Source organism: Chenopodium album, chromosome 21 (genome assembly GCF_948465745.1).
Source record: "Chenopodium album chromosome 21, dcCheAlbu1.1, whole genome shotgun sequence".
NCBI classification, from domain to species: domain Eukaryota; kingdom Viridiplantae; phylum Streptophyta; class Magnoliopsida; order Caryophyllales; family Amaranthaceae; genus Chenopodium; species Chenopodium album.
The window spans coordinates 32,653,939-32,663,726 of record NC_137854.1 but is presented as its reverse complement, the minus strand read 5'-3'; the positions used below and the strand labels follow the sequence as shown (position 1 = coordinate 32,663,726).

Sequence of the window (9,788 nt, the reverse complement as noted above, 5' to 3'; positions counted from 1 at the left end):
TATGCGTAAAAAAATATGCACATAAACATTTAAGAAAAACAACACATGCATAAACAGATTTAATTAATATTTCATGAACAACATATATTTACATTATGAATATTTTAAATTATATATGAACATATAATATACAATTATGAATATAATGCATTTAATTATGAACATAAAATTTGGAAGAAATAAAAAATAATATGATTATGAAACATATGCATTATAAGTATTAAGTGTTCATTTTCTTACATGTTTATTTTATATTATTTGATGTTCATTTTTTTCATGTTCATATTTTTTTTACTAAATGTTCATTTTGTAGAGCGTAGTGTTGATTTTGGCGAATCGCGGATACATTGTCTGGGATATTAATTTGGGCCGCGTGTTTTGGGCCTTCCCTTGTTGCACTTATCTTAGATGCATAAGGATGCACCTAAGACCAATTGTGACATATCTTATAGGGCTTTTAAAGAATTTTCAATTAAAGCCAAATAATTAAAAGAAAATCTAATAGGCAACCTAATAAGAACAATGAAAATAATACTCGTACATATTCCAAAATCAGTTTCAAAAAAACCGCTTACTCTCTCTCCTCCATCGAAGTAGCTTCTTAATTCCGTCTCCTCCATTGAAGCAGTCTATCGAATATCAATTTTACTTAGTAAGTTTGCGTAATTCTAGTGGTATGTTTGCGCATTTTATTTTGATTTAGAAATCACATTGTTGTATTTTGCTGGAATTTAAATTAGGGGCTAGGGTTCTTGTTTTTTCATGAATTGATGATTTTTACCGTGACCAAAAGAAAAGGCTAAGAGCCCAATCTGATAATGCATTATCATTCCTAGATTTCGATGAATCAGACAACATTATGATTAAGTGATTATTTCATCACCTAACCTCAACGTTCAAACTTCGGGTCCCCTTCATCACAAATCACTACTTCCAAAGTCTGATAAACAAGCCTTAAAAGAACTTAATTGGAATGCGACGATGAACGATGAGTACAGTGCTTTAATTAAAACAGGGAAATGGGAGTTGGTGCCTAGGCCTACGGGAGTGAATATTGTTAATTGTGTATGCCTCTTTAAACACAAATACAAGTCTAATGGTGACCATGAAAGGCACAAAGCTCGTCTTGTATGTGATGGCATGACGCAGGAAATTGGTGTGGCATGTGATGAGACATTCGAACTATTCTTAGTTTAGCCATGGCTAAAAAGTGGTTGATTCATCAATTAGATGTCAAAAATGCCTTTTTACATGGTGATTTGCAGGAAACTGTTTATATACATTAACCCCCGGGCTTTGTTGATTGGAGAGCTCCCTCTTATGTTTGTCGTCTCCGAAAGGGATATGGTTTGAAACAAGCTCCTAGAGCTTGGCACCAGCGCTTTGCAAATATTCTGATCAAATTGGGTTTTGTCATTCCTAAGAATGTCAACTCTCATTTTACTTTCCAGCAGGGTGCAGTGATGATATGATATATTTGCTTCTATATGTTGATGACATTATATTATCTACCTCATCTGACAGGTTGCGTACAAGTATCATTTCTCAGTTGCAAACTGAGTTTCCTACGTCTGACTTGGGGCATCTGAGTTACTTTTTAGGGATTGTAGTGACTCGTACTCTCTCTTATTTGCTACTTTCACAGGAGAAGTATGCACAACAGATTTTAGAGCGTACAGGTATGGCCTCTTGTAAACCTACAACTACTCCAGTTGACACTAAGTCCAAACTTAGTCACTAGTAGAAAAATACAAAAAGGCACCGCTCAATGGCCACCGGTTTTCGAAAACCGATGGCTTAAAAAATGAGCGGGATTATATATATTTAAATTGCCACCGGTTCAAACCGAACCGGTGGCATAAATGGTAAAGGCCACCGGTTTTGAACCGGTGGTTTTGTTAAAAAAAAAAACCGCGCCTCATCTCTATTAGCTTAGCTTTTCTTCTTTCTTCTCTCTTCTCGTACTCTCTCCTTTGTTTTCTCTCTCTTCTCGATTTCTCCGTCTCTTCTCTCTGCTCAAACCCTCCTTTCTCTCTCTTCACTTGCCTCCTCTTGCTCCATCTACCGCCGCTCCACTTTTTCTTTCTTTCACTCCTCTCTTTGCAACACTACTAGGTAATTGAGTATTTGAGGGTGACAGCGGTGGTGAATGTTGTCGCCACCATCGTAATTGACGGTCTATTTATTCACTAGTGCCAGATCTTTGCAGATGTGGTGGAATTCTTCACGAAGGTATGTTGTTCTTCGATTTGTAATCTAGGGTTTCCGATTTTTATCAATTTAAGGGTATATTGTTGCCTTTAAATACAATAATTGAATCCTACAATATGTTAATTGAGCGAGATATTCGAAATTATATACATGCATGTGTTGGTGAGTTTATTTTTCCCTTTTATTTTAGTCGTTTATTGTAGAAAGTTGAGGATGATAATTGGATTACTAAAGCCGTGGGATTAACTATTGAGGTTTTGACATTTTCTGAGAATATTGCGCATCATCTGAGACTTGGTTGGATTTTCCTATTGAAGATGATGAAGATTTTGAAGGTATATTTATTAACTTTGCCTTTTTTGAATTTTATTTGAAATGTTCTGAATAATATTCTGAATTAAGCTCTTCTGTACATTTGTTTGTATGAAATTTGGTCAATATGTCTATTTAAAGATATAATCTTTATGCTGCTTGCATTTATTTGAAGGTGGAAATTTTATATTGTTTGATTTATTGTGAATAATATTCTGAATTAAGCTTGTTTTTGGTCTTATGTTGTTTGATTTATTGTGAAATTGGCTTCATTGTCATTGGATTGAGCATGCATATCGAAGCGGAGTATTGGCAGAAACTATCTTAGATCATGATTTATTGTGAATAATATTCTAAATTAAGCTTCGCTTGATGAACAAAATGCAACTTTTTGAACTGATGAGATGCACCCACCCGTACACGGTCTAATAGGTAGGAGGTGTTAGTGGGTACTGAGGAGATGATTTGTTATTCAGGAGTTAGATTAGCTTAGGATGGCTCTATGGTGCTGCATTATGTGTTAACTAAGCATATGAAGTTTATTATTCTACTAGCATGTACAACTCCTTTGAACCTCGAACAGAAAGCATTCGCATCTATTAGATTTAGTTTCCAAAATGATTGAAGTTTTGTTTCTAGCTGTATAATTAAGGAATTTCTTAAGCAGTATTCTTGATACTAATAAATTTCATAGCAAATTAGACTAGCTTCCTTACTCAAGAATGGATTATTGTGTAGATTCCTGCAAAAGTAAATGAGGCGTTAAGGACTTAAGGGGCGAGGCTCATGGAGAGTGCTCTGATGCTTCTTTAGTCTAAAAGCCACACCTCTGCCTTAGAGAGCTTATCTAACTGAATGACTTATAAAGTTTCTTAGTTACAGTAATGGAAATTATGAACATTTGTGTTTATGTGTGTGTGTGCGCGTGCACCTTGATATTATGTTGCTTGATACTGCATCTGAATATTGAACTCTGTACTGAATATTTGGTGAGTTGGTCTCATATACACTTCTTTTCTCCATCATACATTTTTCTCTTGTTCAGTGTTTGACTTCGCCTTCATTCCTTTCTTACAGGGGATTGCTTTAATTGTAAGAAGGCTGGCTTTCCACGTTTAATGGGACAGTGCTGGTCCTGCTGTAGCAGGGTAAATTTCTTATCTTGGATTCTTCATTGTATTGCTGTTTAGTCTTCTCCAGCATAATAAGTGTGATTACTAACTACATTTTCGCCTTCATTTTTTTTTTCTTGTGATATCTCTTCTGTAATCAAATCTTCTTATAGTAAAATATATAACTCGTAGTATAATGTAACTTATTGTTGTTTTTTTTTTCTTTCATGAGCGGGTATTTTTTTAAAAAAAAAAAAAAAAATTGCAAAGTGGTGACTCTGGCTATTATTGATTTACAAACATTAAGGATTGTAAAGGGTCATTTTTTTTATTCTCCTTTATTCACCTTCCTTAAATTAGAACACATATGCAAAAGGGAAATGAAACTTGTAATTTTTATCTTTAGCAGATTTTATCATGTCTTGTAAGTTTAGAGTTAATTTTTCTTGTTTAACTTGTCCTTCGTGCATTGTGAATTCTAGCTTTAGAACATACTTCGTATAATATTAAGTAGTTCATTTCATTGTGATTAAGGCAAAAGTTCCTGAAATTGTACATACAATGGCTTTGTTTCTGTTTAGCAGTTGTTGTACTTTTTTATTATGCATCAAGTCATTAACTATGGATTATAAATGTATACCTTTTCATGAAAAATACTTAATTTTGATAGTTATGAAATTGCAAAGGAAATCATAAACTATGCCAAACTGGTGGAAAGGTTCAACATATAACCAAAGAAGAGAGTTGGGAAGAAAAAATAGCAGAGGCAAGGCAAAATGATAAAATTGTAAGTTAATTACTTTTCATCCTTCTTTTAGTTTTTAAATCATCCTTGGAAAGCAATAAACAAGTTTGCTCACTAGACTTGCTGCTATCTATCTTCTACAAATTTGGCGCTATTGGATAACCTTTTCCAATTCGCACTCAAACATTTTGTAGCAGTTTCTTCCTTGAGCTCTTCACATTACTCTTAACTACAGTACTACACTACTCTTGGCTTTACTCAATGTGCTCTTACTGCTTTATTTACCTTTGTGGAACCTGTCACTTTCTATTTCAGTTATGTCACTAGCCGATTGGTTGTGAAGATTGGTGTAGGTTGTAGAGTCAAACACGAACTGCTTGCTAAACCCGCTGGTTTGTTTCTTTTCTTTAATTCTATTTTTAAAGAAAGAGGAATTAAGGTTACAAATACCCCTGTTGTTTTGATTGATGATATTGCGGATTTGTCGATTGGGCTTAGCTTGCTGTATTGCTTTGCTTTGGTGTTAATTCTATGATTGTTGGGTTATTAATTCTATGATTGTGTTGAAGTAGGATTGATTTGCTTTGGTGTAATTTGAGTAGAAAGGAACTAGTTTCAAAGTGGATTTTGAAATAGGTTTTGATTATATTGTTTGGGGGTGGTAATTTGAGTAGAAAGGGAGACAGTATCACATTGAATTGTTATGCTTGGTGTAATTTGGCTCTCATGAAATTGAATTGGTTATGCTTTGGTATAATTTGAGTTGAGTAAATGCCAATATCACATTTAATTTGGCTTATCATCTTATTGTTATTAACATGTGTTAATGATGCATTTTGAAATTCTGTTAGCTCTGTTGATTTTTTCTATTAAGTTTTGTAGAAATTAGTGTAATTTGAGATAAGATACTAATTCTTGCTACTTCAATTTTTGGTAAAAAAATAAATAAATAAAAATTATCTTGCTGAATTTGCTATATGTAACTCATTGCGTGAATTTGCTGACTTAGTTACTGCTGCCCTGCCAAGGCTACTGCTGCAGCTGGCCTCGCAAGCTAGGTTGCAGCTACTGTTGCCCTGCCGAGCCTGCTCACTACTAGAAAAAGGCTGATTTCCGACGGATTTGTTCCGACGGACACGAAATTCCGTCGTAAACTTCGGAATTTTCGACGGATTTTTATTCCGTCGTTTATTTCCGACAGATTTAAACATTCCGTCGGAAATCCGTCGGAAATTTACGACGGAACAAAAATCTGTCGGTATAAATACACTTTCCGACGGAATTTTCCGTCGGAATATTTAATTTCCGACGGAATTAAAATCCGTCGGAAATTTCCGACGGAAAATTCCGTTGGAAAATTAATTTTCCGACGGAATGAAAATCCGTCGGAAATTTCCGACGGAATATTCCGTCGGAATATATGATTATATATAATAAAAAAAAACCCGGCCTTTTATAATCTTCTAGGGTTTTCTCCTCCTCTTTCTCTCTCCTCTTCTCCTCTCCTTCGTTCTTAGCTCTCCTTTCTTACTGCTCCTCCTCTTTTCCTTCGATCCTTCCCCTTCTCTTTCCTCTTCTCCTTCTACTCCTTCCTGTCTTCTCTTTCCTCAAGGTGAAAAATTGACCATCAACAGCAACAACAACAACCCACACATGATTATCCTCTTAGCTTCTTTCCCCTCTTTATCTCCCACCACCAGTACACCCCACCAGCACCGACATCAACAACAACAACAACAACACCAACACCAACAATAACACCAACATCGACTACAAAAATCAACAACAAATTCCTCCAATTTCGCCCTTTCTCTCTCCTCACGAAGAAAACAAAGGTTTTTAGGCCAAATTCGACCATGAAAACTCTAGATCTAGAGTTTTTGTGGTCGAATTTGGCCTTCTAAACCCAATTTCAAGGTTTTATTATGTCGAATTAAGGTATGTGTAATTTTTTTTGATTTTTTTTTGTTGTTTTATCAGTTTTTTTGAATTTTGGTGTTCGAATTTTTGGGGTTGGGTCGGGATTCTTTTTTTTTTTTAAATTTTTGGGTTGTGGTTGGCTTGTTTCGGTGCCGGTAGTGGTGGTTTTAGGTGGGTGGTTTTGGGTGGGTTCGATTAGGGGGTCGGTTAGGTGGGTAGGTGTTCTGGTGGGTGTTTGTGTGGGTGATGGATCGGGTTAGGGTTCTAATGGGTGTGGTGGTGGGTGTGGGTGGTGGATCGGGTTAGGGGGGCTGGTGAAACGGGTGTAGCTGGCCTGGCAAGGTTGCAGCTACTGCAGCCCTGCTAAGGCTGCTGCAGCTGCTGGCCTCGAAAGGTTGCTGATGCTGCTGCTGGCCTCGAAAGGTTGCAGCTGCTGCTGCCCTGCCAAGGCTGCTGTTGCAGCATCCCTAGAAAGGCGGCAACTGCTACTACTCTGCCGAGGCTGCTTGTTTTGCTTGATTGTTAATCTATAACCTTTGAGGAAGGCGAAGTAATGATGGGAGGAGGGGGAGGTGGGTTTTAGGTAGGCCTGTTCACGGATCGGATATCCGATCCGAAATGTGATTTCGGATCGGATATCCAATTCATCGGATGTCAGAAATTGAAATCCGAATCCGATCCGAAAATTTCGGATATCCAATATCCGATATCCGAAATCATTCGGATCGGATATTTCGGATATCCATTATCCAATGTTTAATGAAAACTCAAAATTTTATGGTTGTATTCTTGTAATCCTGTACGGCTGTACTTGTTAATCCTGTACTTTTTTTTTATTTTGAAAAACCTGTACAATAATTGTAGTAGTCTTTTTTGCAAATTAAATTAATTAAAAAAAACCATTAACTAAACTCCACAAACACAAGCAGAACTGCAGTAGCATACTAGCAATCTTAGTGCATTACAAATCCAACTCCTCAAATAAAAAATACAAACTTTAATAAAGTCTCAATATTACAAAGTTTACCAAAGTCTCAATATTACATTTTACTAAATAATAAAAACAGTAGCAAAAAAAAAAAAAAAAAAAAAAACAGTAGCAATAATACTCCTCAAATGCATGCCTCAAATGTAGTCATCAACAACCGAAACCTGCTAAACCAAAGTGTGGACAGTTCTATACCAAAAAAAAAAAAAAAGTTAATAGTTATCATTTAACTCAAGGCTAAAAAAAGTTAATATAAGAATCTGAATTCTCCAACAAAAACTTAAACTCACATAATTATGTTGAGTATAGCACTAAAGCAGTAACAGAAAATAAGAATTTGAACAAAAATTAACAAAGAAGCAAGAAATTCAGAAAATAAGCAACAAAAAATAAGCACGAAATTCAGAAAATAAGCAATAAAAATTCAACAAAATTAACACAAATAGCTAGAAAACTAGATGAGTAAGATGACAAATGAACTAGCAGAAAACTACAAACAATAATTTGACAAAAAATTAACACAACTAGATAGAAAAAAGTAAGATAAAAATCGATATTCCAAACAAATACTAGTAGGTCGAAAATCTAACAAACAACCAATTTTCCCAACAAATAGAACAAAATTTAGATAACAAAACGAAATTCACAACACATATTAAAATAAAATTGACAGGAGAACCACCAAAAACATCAAAACAATGAATTTGAACTACATACCTTGTTTGAGGCCGAGCAAATACGAGTAGAAGGAGATCTGGGCGAGTGGAATGAAGGAGATCTGGAGCGTGGTGGTGGGGTGGCGCCGTGGCAGTGGGGTGGGGTGGTCGACTGGTCGTGACTCGTGGCAGCTTGAGGCCTAGAGCGGCTGAGCGTAGAGAGGGAAAGGGAAGAATTTAGGGTTTTTAGTGAGAGAAAGTGAACAAGTGAATAGGTTGTCTATTGTCTACTGAAGTACCGAGTACTGATTATTAATTTTTTTTAATAATATTTATTTTTTTAAAATAAAAATATATTTAATTTCAATATTTACCCTGTACAATATCGGATATCAGTTCGGATATCCGATATCCGATATTTTTCGGATATCGGATATCCGAAAATTTAGAAATCAATATCTGAAATTGTATCCGATATCCGATTTTTCGGATCGGATATCCTAAAATTCGGATCGGTTGCGGATCGGATTTTCGGATTTTCGGATTCTCAGATAGTTTTATACAGGCCTAGTTTTAGGAGAGGAGAGAATTAGCTTTAGGCTTTTATAGCCTCTTGTATGACCATTATTTTCCTCCTATATTATTTTCCTCCTATATTCTTTTTCTTCTATGCTAATCATTTAATTTTTTATAATCATATGGCTTCATGTTTGATTGGAACTTTTGGTATGCTGCAGGTACTATGCTACTCATTTAATTTTTTATAATCATATGCTAATCATCTGGCTTTAATTTTTTAACTTTTGGTATGCTAATCATTTAATTTTTTATAATCATATGGCTGCTGCTGCATGCTTCTACGCTATTGCTTCTATGCTCCTGATGCTGCTGCTATGCTCTACACCACTGATGTTCGACTCTCGCTGCTGCTAATCTGCTCTATACTAATCTGCTTCTGTGTTGCTGTGCTGCTACTGTGCAGCCACTTTGTTTGTAACCTTGTATTTTATTTTATTTTTTTGGACAAAAATTGTAATATTACATCATTTTTTTATAAAAATATGTAAGTTTATGTATATGTTAGTGTTTATACATCAATTTAAGTGAAAAAATGCAAAAAAAAAAAAAAAATTTATTTTTTATTTTTTTTGGCCATTATTGGCACCGGTTTTGAACAGGAACCGGTGCCAATAAACCTGACCAAAAAAAGCGCCAAGGGTTATTGCCACCGGTTAACCGGTGGCAATACTAGTTTTTGCCACCGTTTTTGAACCGGTGGCCTTGCTTCAGTTTATTGCCACCCCCCAAATGACCACCGGTTCAAAACCGGTGGCATAGGGGGGTTTTGAACCAGTGGCCAAATGATATTTTCGCCTAGTGAGTGTAGATGCAGGTTCACCTTTTTGGGATCCTACTTTGTATCGCATGTGCTCTTCAGTATCTTACTTTCACCATGCTAGATATCGCATATGCGGTACAACAGGTGTGTCTTTTTATGCATGATCCCCAGGAATCTCATTATGATGCATTGAAATGCATTCTGCGTTTAGGGTACCATTGATCATGGCTTACATTTATATCCATCTGCTTCTCATCGCTTGATTACTTACACTGACGCTGGCTGGGGGGGTTGTCCAGGCACCCGTCGATCCACATCAGGTCATTCTTGCTTTCTTGGGGACAACCTCGTTTCCTGGTCATGTAAGCGTCAACATACTTTATCTAAATTTCAGGTGCTGAAGGTGAATATCTGGGCGTCGAAGATGTTGTCGGTAAGGCATTTTTTCTCCGTAATATTTTTTACTTGAGTTACATTGCCCTCTTTGATCGGCAGACTACTATTG

The 9,788-nt window shown here is 35.9% G+C and overlaps 1 long non-coding RNA gene across 2 annotated transcripts; it reads left to right on the top strand.

Annotated features, from left to right (window-relative positions):
• The first annotated feature begins 1,952 nt into the window (after positions 1-1,952).
• On the top strand, positions 1,953-4,713 carry LOC145602391 (uncharacterized). 2 transcript variants are annotated; one of them, XR_014104541.1, is made up of 5 exons: positions 1,953-2,232; positions 2,402-2,546; positions 3,601-3,671; positions 4,306-4,422; positions 4,696-4,713. It is a non-coding gene; the product is annotated as an uncharacterized LOC145602391 (long non-coding RNA). The 2 variants fall into 2 exon arrangements; XR_014104540.1 differs by having other exon boundaries at positions 1,953-2,546.
• Positions 4,714-9,788: the final 5,075 nt, after the last annotated feature.